Consider the following 10,984-nt stretch of genomic DNA (forward strand, 5'->3'; position numbering starts at 1 on the left):
AAACAAAAATTTTTTAAAAAGATGACATGAAGCTGGCAGGTGGTGTGCACTAGATAAGTGGCAGCTCTTCCCACAACCGCCACAAGCATTTCTCTCTCATTTACCCATTGCAGCATCTCAGAAGGAGGCACCATTTTCACTGTTCAGATGAGGAAACTCAGGCTCAAGAAGTTCAAGTCACTTGCTTAAGGATGGGCTAATGGGTGTCCTCAGTTCTGACCCCAGTTCCAAGTTTCTGCCCTTGACCCTGTACTGCATCACCTACTCACTCAAGGAGTTTAGAGTCCTTCCACTGTCTCCAAAGGTCCTAAAAGCCTCGAAGTATTTGTCCCTGAGATTGCTATTGTCCACTTACCTGTCTGCATCCCCTGGGAAGCCCTTACCTCTTTCATGACTCCTATTTCATTCATTTGGTAGCCCTAGCACAGAATGGGTACTTAAATATTTGCTGTGTAATGAATTAGAATGCCAGACCCAGAGAGGCTGCTTGTTACCGATTCTCTCTGGTGTGGCCTGGAGCCCTGCCCACCTGATGGGGCTTCAGGAAGTGTTTGCTACACCAAGGTAGTGGACAGGAGAGGCCTCGCAGAGCCTCGAGAAGCAGCTGCCAAGCAGGCAGGGAAAAGGTGGGGGTCAGGGACTTCCTTGGTGGTCCGGTGGTTAAGACTGCTTCCACTGCAGGAGGCATGGGTTTGATCCCTGTTCAGGGAACTACGATCCTGCATGCCACACGCTATTGCCAAAAGAAAAGTGGGGATCAGAAGAGATGTCCCATAGAATTTTCTCCTCTCAAGATAGCACAAGGAGAGGTAAGGCAGTGGGGAAAGTCTTAAAAATGAGGACACTTCAGGTGGCTGCATAGGTCCTGCACCTCTGGGGGCAGTACAGTCTACCAAAAGCCTTCTTGACCAGCACAATCAATGTACAAAGAATAATCCCTGTTGTTTGTATCATTTCAAACCTTGGCAAGGGGTTTGGGAGGCAGGGAAGCCAAGCCAAGCAGACAGAAGTGGTGGCTTATTTTCCTTTTAAAATATTTATTTGTCTGTGCTAGGTCTTGGTTCTGTCGTGTGGGATCTAGTATCTCCAACCAGGGATCGAAACGGGGCCTGCTGCATTGGGAGCACCGAGTCTTAGCCACTGGGCCAACAGGGAAGGGGAAGTCCCGGTGGCTTATTTTAAGCCCATGAGTTAACTGGACTTTTGAACTGCATTCCTGCATTCACCACGCAGAGCTATTCCAGAATGAGGCATGTTATTGCTAAATAAGTCAAAATTAAAAATTCCACCTAGACTTTGCATTAAATAATCTCTAGATTCTATGACTCACATTTATACAGAGATGACAGAGGAGACCATGAGAAAAAGTTTATACAATTGATTAGAGAATGAAAACATATGTTTCTCCTTCAAATATTGCCAGCCAGGCGTCAAATAAATAATTTTAAAGTGGCCATTTTTGGACAGCTAGAAATAGGAAATGTCTGTAACAACTGACAAAGGGTTAATATCCCTCCCCCCCTTTTTTTTTTCCTTTTGGCTGCACCACGTAGCTTGTGGGATCTTAGTTCCTCAACCACGGATCGAACCCAGGCCCACGGCCGTGAAAGCACAGGGGTTTAGCCACTGGACCACTAGGGAATTTCTGGTACCCCTCTTTTATAAAAACCTTTTCACTGCAAGAAAGGATCAACTTGATCAAAATGTGTAAGGCCACAGTCAGAAAATTCACAAAGGGATACAAGTAGTTGCTAAATACATGGACAGTGAGTGGATATCCAGGATCACCATCACTAGTAGGCAAAAGAATGAAAAATTAAAACAGCAAAGGGTCACTAGGAAATACTTAAAAGAGTGACCCCCAATGGTGGGAGCTGTCACATCCGGCTTACAGGAGAAATATACTAGATCACTGATATACTTAGCCTCATAGACGTTCACCACAGTGAAAAACCAGAAATAACCGTAAATATTCCATAATGTGTAACGGATTTGAATCAGTTATAAAGCACCCATATGGTAGAATACCACACAGTTATTTTTAAAGTCATGTTGTAAAAGAACATTTAATGATAGGCTACGTTAGTAAATGAAAGATAGAGGCTACATAAAAAGGCACATAATCCCAAATTAAATTTTAAACACATCTAATGTACTGAAGACATGCCAGAATGTTAACAGCCTCACCACTGGAATTAGGTAGGGTTTTAATTTTCCTCCTTGAGCTCTTCTGAATTTCCAATTGCCAGAAAATGTGCCACCTTCATAATCAGACCATAAATGTTATTAAAATGAGACTCTTTAAGGGCTTAATTAAAGAATTCAAACACAAAATGTTTCCACTGTACTTACAATAAAAACGATTCACATCTGATTTTTCTCTAGAAATTAAGTGAGCTCTAAATGTTATGAGTAGACATCCAATGTTTTCATCCCCTTACATCTTGGCTTTTTCTTGGTACGGTCACACGACAAGGGAAAGGGGGATTGCCAACCACAATGAAAGTTTTTTGCTTCTCAACAGGATTTATTGACAGTTACACCTTCATTACAGGGAAGAATGCTTTACATGGCTGCCTTAGAATGCTTAGAGCTCTGCTGTCGAGTCTTTTTTTTAACAAGTGAGCAGTCTATTTATAGGATGAAACTGTTAAACACAGTGGTAATTACCTACCGTAATGACAGTACTCCTGAGAACGAATCTCATCATGTCATTTCATTCTTAACAGAAGCCCCAGGAGGTAGGCTGGATTGTGTCCCCATTTGACAAATAGGCAAACTGAGGCAAGGAGCACTCAGGGCCTTGCCATAGTCCCAGGGATAGGGGTTGTGCTGGAATCCAAGCCTAGGTGGACTGGCTTCGGGGGCGAGACTCCACTCTGAAGAAACCAGGCGGAGGCTAAACAGTGAGCGGCAGTCAGACCCCACCGTGTGCGGCACTGGCGGGCCACACATGGATCCATCACAGTCCGCACTTTCAGTTTTTCTGTTTGTTTTGATGTGGACCATTTTTTTTAAGTTTTTATTCAATTTGTGACAATATTGCTTTTGGTTTATGTTTTGTTTTTGGCTGCGAAGCATGCTAAGTCCTGTCCAACCCTTTGCTACCCTATGGACCATAAACCTCCAGGTTCCTCTGTCTATGGGACTTCCCAAGCGAGACTACTGGAGTGGGTTGCCATTCCCTCCTCCAGGGGATCTTCCCGGACCAGGGATCGAACCTGCACCTCTTATTTCTCCTGCACTGGCAGGCAGATTCTTTACCACTAGTACCCCCTAGCTCCCTGACCAGGGATCAAACCAGCACCCCTACCCTGGAAGGTGAAGTTGACCACTGGACTGCCAGGAAAGGCTCCTGCACTTTCAGCTTTGTCAGCGGGGCTGAAGCTAAACGATCAGAAGGTAAAGACAGTTTCACAGGGGCAGAGTCTGCTTTTGCTCAGTTTCACTATATCCCCAGGAGGATTCAAGGTCCAGTTGTTGGGAGGTGGCCAGGGCTGCTTGGCAGAGGAAGCAGAAGTAAGAAAAATGCAAATGCACTGGCGAGGTTCTGAAACTAGCAAGTTGAAAACAAAGCAGGCGTGGGCTGCTGTCACTTTGTGTGTGTGTCTTTCTTCTGTTTTGTCTTTTATTGAAGGATATTTGATTGTTACAGTGCTGCATTAGTTTCGGGTACACTGCAGAGTGATTCTGTTATACATGCACATATCTATATTCTTTAAAAAAAAATTCTTCTCCATTATAGTTGCATTGTGTGTATACACATGAAGAGTTCTATAACTGACTTACAGGCGCCAGACTGCAAACAAGATGGGCTCCAGGCAGCTGAAAGGGGCAGAGAGAGAGGCTTTTCCCCTGTCCCTTATCTGGGTACGACATAACAACTTAACAGCAAATTTGTTTACTTTTTTTGTTTCTTGGTGGTGGGGTTTTTTTGTTTTTGTTTTTTAATTGAAACCCTTTCAAAACATCCTCAAAGTAGTGAACAATCCAAGATCAACTCTGGAAAGCCGGGGGTACAGACAACTGCAAAAACAGAGGGCAGAGACAGCAATTCTTAAAACCGACTCCTTCCTGCTCCCACAGAAAGGTGGGCACAGACAGCACGGGATAAGAATGCAAAGTCAGGACTCATTCTGAGGACTACGATTTGCTTTCTTTGCTGTTCCTTCTTTTTGTCTTGGGGGAAAGGGTGCAATTTCCACACTTCCTGCGCTGTCTTATTCCCACCTCTGAGCACTGTGTTGTCTTTCTATCCCATCCAACATCTACTATACACAGATGAGCAGTACCTGCCATCAGGAGCTCAATCCTCATGTAATTACTTCCACACAATATCTTGACATAGAACATGGGCTTACAGGTTGCCACAAATCCTCCGTTCAGTGCCCACAGGAGTACGACTAAAAAATGATCTCATGGCTCCATAACTTCCCATAAATACAGAACCTTAAGTTTCCACCCTACTCACTCCCTTAACAAATAGAGCAAAGACGCACAAAAGCAAGACCCAAGTGTACAAAACTGCTCCTGACCTTGCAAAGCAAGCATGAAGAAAATGTTCTGACGTGATTTTATGAAGCAGCTTGGTTTCTGTCTGAGGGGGACAGGGAAGTTTCAGTCCACAATTGATCCCTGCTGTTCAGAATTGCTGATACAGCCAACTCAAAGTCCTGTTTCCCCTGATGCTCATATTAAGACTGGACTCATCTCAGATTGACTCACTCTTGTCCTGCAACTAACCAGTACTTCAAAGTATGCTTTTTGTTAAATTCTTAATGGAACGTTTCTCTGTGAGGAGAAAAGCAGAAATAGGACTCCTGGGAAGGTCATAAGTTCATGCTGCTGCTGCTAAGTCGCTTCAGTTGTGTCTAACTGTGCGACCCCATAGACGGCAGCCCACCAGGCTCCCCTGTCCCTGGGATTCTCCAGGCAAGAACACTGGAGTGGGTTGCCATTTCCTTCTCCAATGCATGAAAGTGAAAAGTGAAAGTGAAGTCTCTCAGCTGTGTCTGACTCTTTACGATCCCATGGACTGCAGCCTACCAGGCTCCTCCATCCATGGGATTTTCCAGGCAAGAGTACTGGAGTGGGGTGCCATCGCCTTCTCCGAGTTATGTTCATATTGCTTTACAATTTGATGTTTATGGGCTAAAAATTAACACAGGACAGAAAACCCTAAACAACAGGGTCCTACTGTATAGCACAGGGAATTGTATTCAATACCCTGTGATAAACCATAATGGAAAAGAATAGAAAAAGAATATACATATATATATAACTTAGTCACTTTGCTGTATAGCAGAAATTAACACAATGTAAATCAACTATGCTTCAGTTAAAAACAACAACCTTGTATCTGTCCAACCTGAGAGACGAGACATAGACTTTCAAAGAAAAACCAGAGTAATAAGAAAAATTTTAATTAAGCAAATATGCAAGTCTATACATAATTCTCATGGAAACTTTTATTTGGGGATTCTCTGACAGTTCAGTGGTTAGAATTTGGTGTTTTTATTGCTAGGGCCAGGTTTCAATTCCTGGTTGGGCAGGGGGGATTTTTTTTTTTTAATCTCTTTAAAAACAGCCACTGGCACTTGTAAAATTGCAAGACTGATGTGGAAAAAACAAACAAAACTTTACTCAAAAGATAGTCTTGAATTTTAAACTTTAATACACAACATGTTTCTTTTTTTAGTTTTATTTTATATTGACGCATAGGGCATGGCAACCCACTCCACTGTTCTTGCCTAGAGAATCCCCATGGACAAAGGAGCCTGGTGGGCTACAGTCCATGAGGCTGCAAAAAGTCGGACACGACTAAGCACAGGTAGTTAATTAACAATGTTATGTTACTTTCAGGTATATAGCAAAGCGATTCATTTATACATATACATGTATCTATTCCTTTTCAAATTCTTTTCCCATTTAGGTTATTACAGAATATTGAGCAGAGTTCCCTGTGCTATATATAGTAGGTCCTTGTTGGTTATCTATTTTAAACACAGCAGTGTGTGCATGTCAATCCCAAACTCCCAATCCACCTCTCTCCCCATAACATGTTTCTGTTTCGGAAAATTCACTATTACAAAATATCAAATCCTCTCTAAATTAATTAATGTACTTTCCAAAAAAATTCCAATTAAAAAACATGATATTTAAAGAAATTAATGCAAGAATTCTCAAGTTCATCTTAGAATAAACAGGACAGACTAGCCAAAATATTCTTAATAAAAGAAGTATAAAGAGAAAATCTTTTCTGACATTTTTAAATGTATTTATAAAACTCAACTAAGTTTTAAAAGTATGATATTAACATGAAAACAAGCAGATCAGTGGAACAAAACAAAATATCCAGTAGTAGACATATAAAAGAATTCCATGTATGAAAAAGGTAGCTCTTAAAATAGACAGGGAAAGAATGAATCGTTGGTAAAACTGGCACAATATCTGGAAAGGATGTTAATTTTTCTTTTTGGCTGCAATGCCTGGCATGCAGGATCTTAGTTCCCTGGCCAGGAATTTAACCTGCGCCCTCTGCAATGGCAGTGAGGAGTCTTAACCACTGGACTGCCAGGGAAGTCCTGGAAGTTAAATTTCTAATTCATAGTATTTGGTAGGCCAAACAACAGACACACATACACACACTCCAAAGATGCCCATGCCCCAACCACCAGAACCTGTGAATGCATTACGTGACGTGGCTAAAGGGCCTTTGTAAATAGACAGAATCCAGGCTGTTTTGTTGTCGTCATTGTTTAGTCGTCCAGTCGTGTTTGACTCTTTTGGGACTCCATGGATTGGGATTTCCCAGGCAAGAATACTGTTATGGGTTGTATTTTCCTCCTCCAAGGGATCCTCCCCATGCAGGGATCAAACCTGCATCTCTTAACATCTTCTGCATTGGCAGGCAGATTCCTTACTACTAACAACACTGGTGCGTGTTCATTCACTAAGTCATGTCTGACTCTTTGTGACCCCATGGACTGTAGCCCATCAGGCTCCTCTGTCCATGGGATTTTCCAGGCAAGAACACTGGAGTGGGTTGTCACTTCCTTCTCCAGAGAAGCCCTTATCTAGGTGAGCCCAATCTAATTATATTAACCCTCTAAAGCAGAAAAACTTATCTGGCTAGAGTCAGAAAGATGCTGGAGAAGCGGAAGGCAAGAGAGATGCAGAAGCAGACGTGAAACCTGAAAAAGACTAACCCCATCGCTTCGTGCCTCGAAGATGGAGGGGAAGCAACGGGAAGGGATGTAGGTGGCCTTGGAAAGAGAGAGAGGCTCCTGGGTGATAGTCGGGTAACAGGAACCTCAGTCCCACAGCTGCAAGCAACTGGATCTTGCCAACAACACGAATGAGCTTAGAAAAGGATTCTGGGCAGACCCTCCTAGCCGCCAACATCTTGATTTCAGCCTCGTGAAACCTGCCACAGGAACCAGACTTCTCACCGACAGACTGTGAGATTATCCGTCTGCATGGTTTTAAGCCACTGTTTGTGGGCATTTGTTACGGCAGCTAAAGAAAACGAATACACATCATACACCAAAATTCCTTCTAAGTCGATGGAAAAAAAAAATGCTAGTGTCAAAAAGACACCAGGGCAGTGAAAAGCAATGGCTGGCACACTCAGCAATGTGAAGAACCTCAAGAATATTATGCTAAGCCCGACTCAGAAGACTGTAGGCTGTGGGATTCTATTTGGCTGATGCTCTAGAACTGGCAAATCTAAGAAAGCAGAAGAGCGGTTACCCAGGGAAGGAGACAGGGTTACTGACTGGAAAGGGGGATAAGAGCACTTTCTGCGAGATGGAATGTTCTCTTCGGTGATTGGGGTGGGGTCACACAGGTATGTACACTCATCAAAGCTCACTGAACAGGATCCTTAAAATCTGTGCCTTTGCTTAGATGCAAATCTCTCATTTTTTAAAAAGCGTTGAGGAAAAAAAAAAAAGCCCTAAGAGAAAATACAGCTACAGGTTTCAGATTATCTTCAACTGCTCTAAGAGGAAACCTGGTCAGATCTAATCAAGTGCCACACACACAGGGCCTTTGCCCCAGTAGTTCTACTTCTGGGAATCAATGTTGCAAACCGATTGCACACACAGGAAATGGTATGACATTATTCACTGTCTAATTGTTTATAATAATAAAAGACTGGGACGAGCTTGAATGGCCATCAACAGAGGACTGGTTTAATAAATTAGAGTGCAGCTGCCCCCACAATGAAGTATGCACTTTCTTTAAAAACAAAGAAAAAAAAAAAGGGTGAAGATGAAAAAAAAGGTGAAGATGCTTTGTATTTCCTGATCTGGGATAATCTGCAAAATATTTTTGCACAAAGCAAATGCAGGATAGTGTATACATTACACTCCATTTTGTGCAAAATTTTAAAAGATAGAGGGGAGAGCTAAATAAGAATATATATATCTGCATTTGCTTATATACGAATAAAGAAATTCTGGAAGGATGCATGAGAAATAAAATTACCTTTATTGGGGTACGGGGTGGAGGAGGGAGACCTAATCCCACCTTTTCATTGTAACCTTTCTGTATTTTTGATTCTCAAATTACATAAATTTGGAGAGGCTTTAGTGCGATAAAAAATTGTAAGTATCTTCACATTTAAGAAGGCCATTCTAATGATACCAAAAGCCATGAATTCATTAAACGTTTAAAACTTCTGTACATCAGAAACCTCAGAAAGTAGTTTAATAACACCCTAAGCAGCAAGATTATGGATGGAGAATCACTCTCACACACAGCTGATGACAAGACTTAAGTAGTACAGCTTCTCTCTACAGAAATACACAAGCTTTTCACACAGCTGCTAGGAATTTATTCTACAGACATATTTCATTCAAGGACATGAGGATATTAATTGCCTCATTGTCTGTCAAAGCAAAAAGGATACAAATCCAAGAGCCCAACAAGTGGAGACATTTATACAAAGAATGTACCACTCAGAATAGAACACTATCATTGTTAAGAATAAATAGGGCAGATCCAAATGAAGAGATGTCAAAATACGCAACAAAGGTGAATAAAGCCAGTTGGAGAACAATTTGTAGAACAACTTGGAGAGTCTGAGGACAGGTTAGTGTACTTGTATATATTTGATTTGATCTATTGGGAGAAGACACTAGAGAGACACTTAAGAGAGGAATAAGTGGAGATCTCTGGGGAGATCTGGAAAAAATGGAGAGGATGCTCCTCAACCATGGGAAAATAGCTTTCTGTTAAATCACCCAGTTTGTGGTCATACAATTTCTTACTGCAGACCTAGGAAGGTAATACCTCTCTGAATATGTTCTCAGAATTACTAAAATAGAAAGGATTTCAGAAAGTGAGATGGTTGGGCTAAAATTTTCAGAGCAAGGGAAATGCTCTAAGCCAAATCTCCCCAGGCTCAGAGATTTGGGGGGCCCGACCACGGTCACACCGGGGTGAGTATCAGGGCTGAGATCCAGGCTGATACCTGTCTCCACCCAGCATCCTGGTCTATAGCACCTGTGGGTGGGCAGGGAAGCCAGGACTAGAACCCACTGTTGCCCAAAATCCAGGAAGGTTCAGGTTAGTGGTACAGGCCATGGAGATCTCCATTATTTCTGTGTGATCCTTGTAACATTTACAGAACCTTTGTTTTGTTTACCCAGCAAAGAGAAAATATTTTGTTAAAAAACACAGCCCTGAGGTTATACAGAGTGAAGTAAGTCAGACACAGAAGCACAAATATTGTATGGTGTTGCTTATGTGTGGAATTTTTAAAAATGGTACAAATAAATTTATTTACAAAACAGAAACAGAGTTACAGATGTAGAATAATCTTATGGTCACCAGGGGGGAAAGGAGGGAGAGGGATAAATTGGGAGATAGGGATTAACATATACAGACTACTATACACAAAATGGGGCTTCCCCAGGGGCTTATCGATAAAGAATCCACCTGCTATGCAGGAGATGCAGGAGACCTGGGTTTGATCCCTGGGTTGGGAAGATCTCCTGGAGGAGGGCATGGCAACACACTCCAGTATTCTTGCCTGGAGAATCCCATGGACAGAGGAGCCTGGTGGGCTACAGTCCACAGGGTCCACAAAGAGCTGGACACGACTGAAGTGACTGAGCACACGCACACACATAAAACAGATAACTAATAATGACCTTCTGTATAGCACAGGGAACTCGACTCAACACACTGTAATGACCGATATGGGAAAAGACTAAAAAAAAGAGTGGATACACGTATGTGTATAACTGATTCACTATGCTGTACACCGAAAGCTAACAATATTGTGCATCAACTATACGCCAATAAGAATTAAAAAAAAAACAAACATAGCTCTGAGGGGAGGGAAGAAAAGACCATAGCCCTCAGATCTGTTTTCACAGGGGTTCTCTGAAATTGCCAGTCAGTTAAGCAGCTGAGAAAAATCTGTGATTCAAGGCCTTGAATGAAGAGTGGAAGGGGTCAGTGCTGTCAAATATGAAAATGGACCCAAATCCTTCTCTCCTGCAATTGTTCCTTTGAATGGAAGGCCAAGGTGCGTGCAGTGGGGTCCAGGATCTCACGTGGGCTCTGGGTGCCAGACCTGCAGGCCCGAGAGTCCCCTTCCCTGGGGTTTTGGACTGGAACTTTGGGAAAAGTTCCCCACTCAAGTAGGCAGCTCCAGAGGGGCGCAGCCTTATCCCCCACCCCAACCCTGAAAAGAAAACCCTCTCGGTGAGAAATAACGGTACCTTTACCCAGAGAAAGGAGGGGCAGAAGGAGGGCCTTCTGGGGCCCTACAACCCCACATTTCCCTGCCTCTGAGGCCCACAAGCTCCTTGCCCCTTCCCTGGTTGCCAAAGACAGTAGCAGCCTTCCAGAACCTTCTACCTTTTGCCCAAGTCCTTGGCAATTTTTCTTTCATTGACTAGTGCCTATTCCCCCCCCCTCTACAACTTCACATTAGACACAGCTCCCTATCAGGGGTTCTGCCTCCCCC

General features: G+C 42.8%; 1 protein-coding gene across 1 annotated transcript in view; it reads right to left on the reverse strand.

The window, feature by feature from the left end:
• The window catches only part of TRANK1 (tetratricopeptide repeat and ankyrin repeat containing 1), a 97,124-nt gene that overhangs the window by 75,481 nt on the left and 10,659 nt on the right, over positions 1-10,984 (reverse strand). The window lies entirely within an intron of this gene.

The sequence above is a fragment of the Bison bison genome, unplaced genomic scaffold (genome assembly GCF_000754665.1).
Source record: "Bison bison bison isolate TAMUID 2011002044 unplaced genomic scaffold, Bison_UMD1.0 scf7180017864043, whole genome shotgun sequence".
Classification (NCBI taxonomy): Eukaryota; Metazoa; Chordata; class Mammalia; order Artiodactyla; family Bovidae; genus Bison; species Bison bison.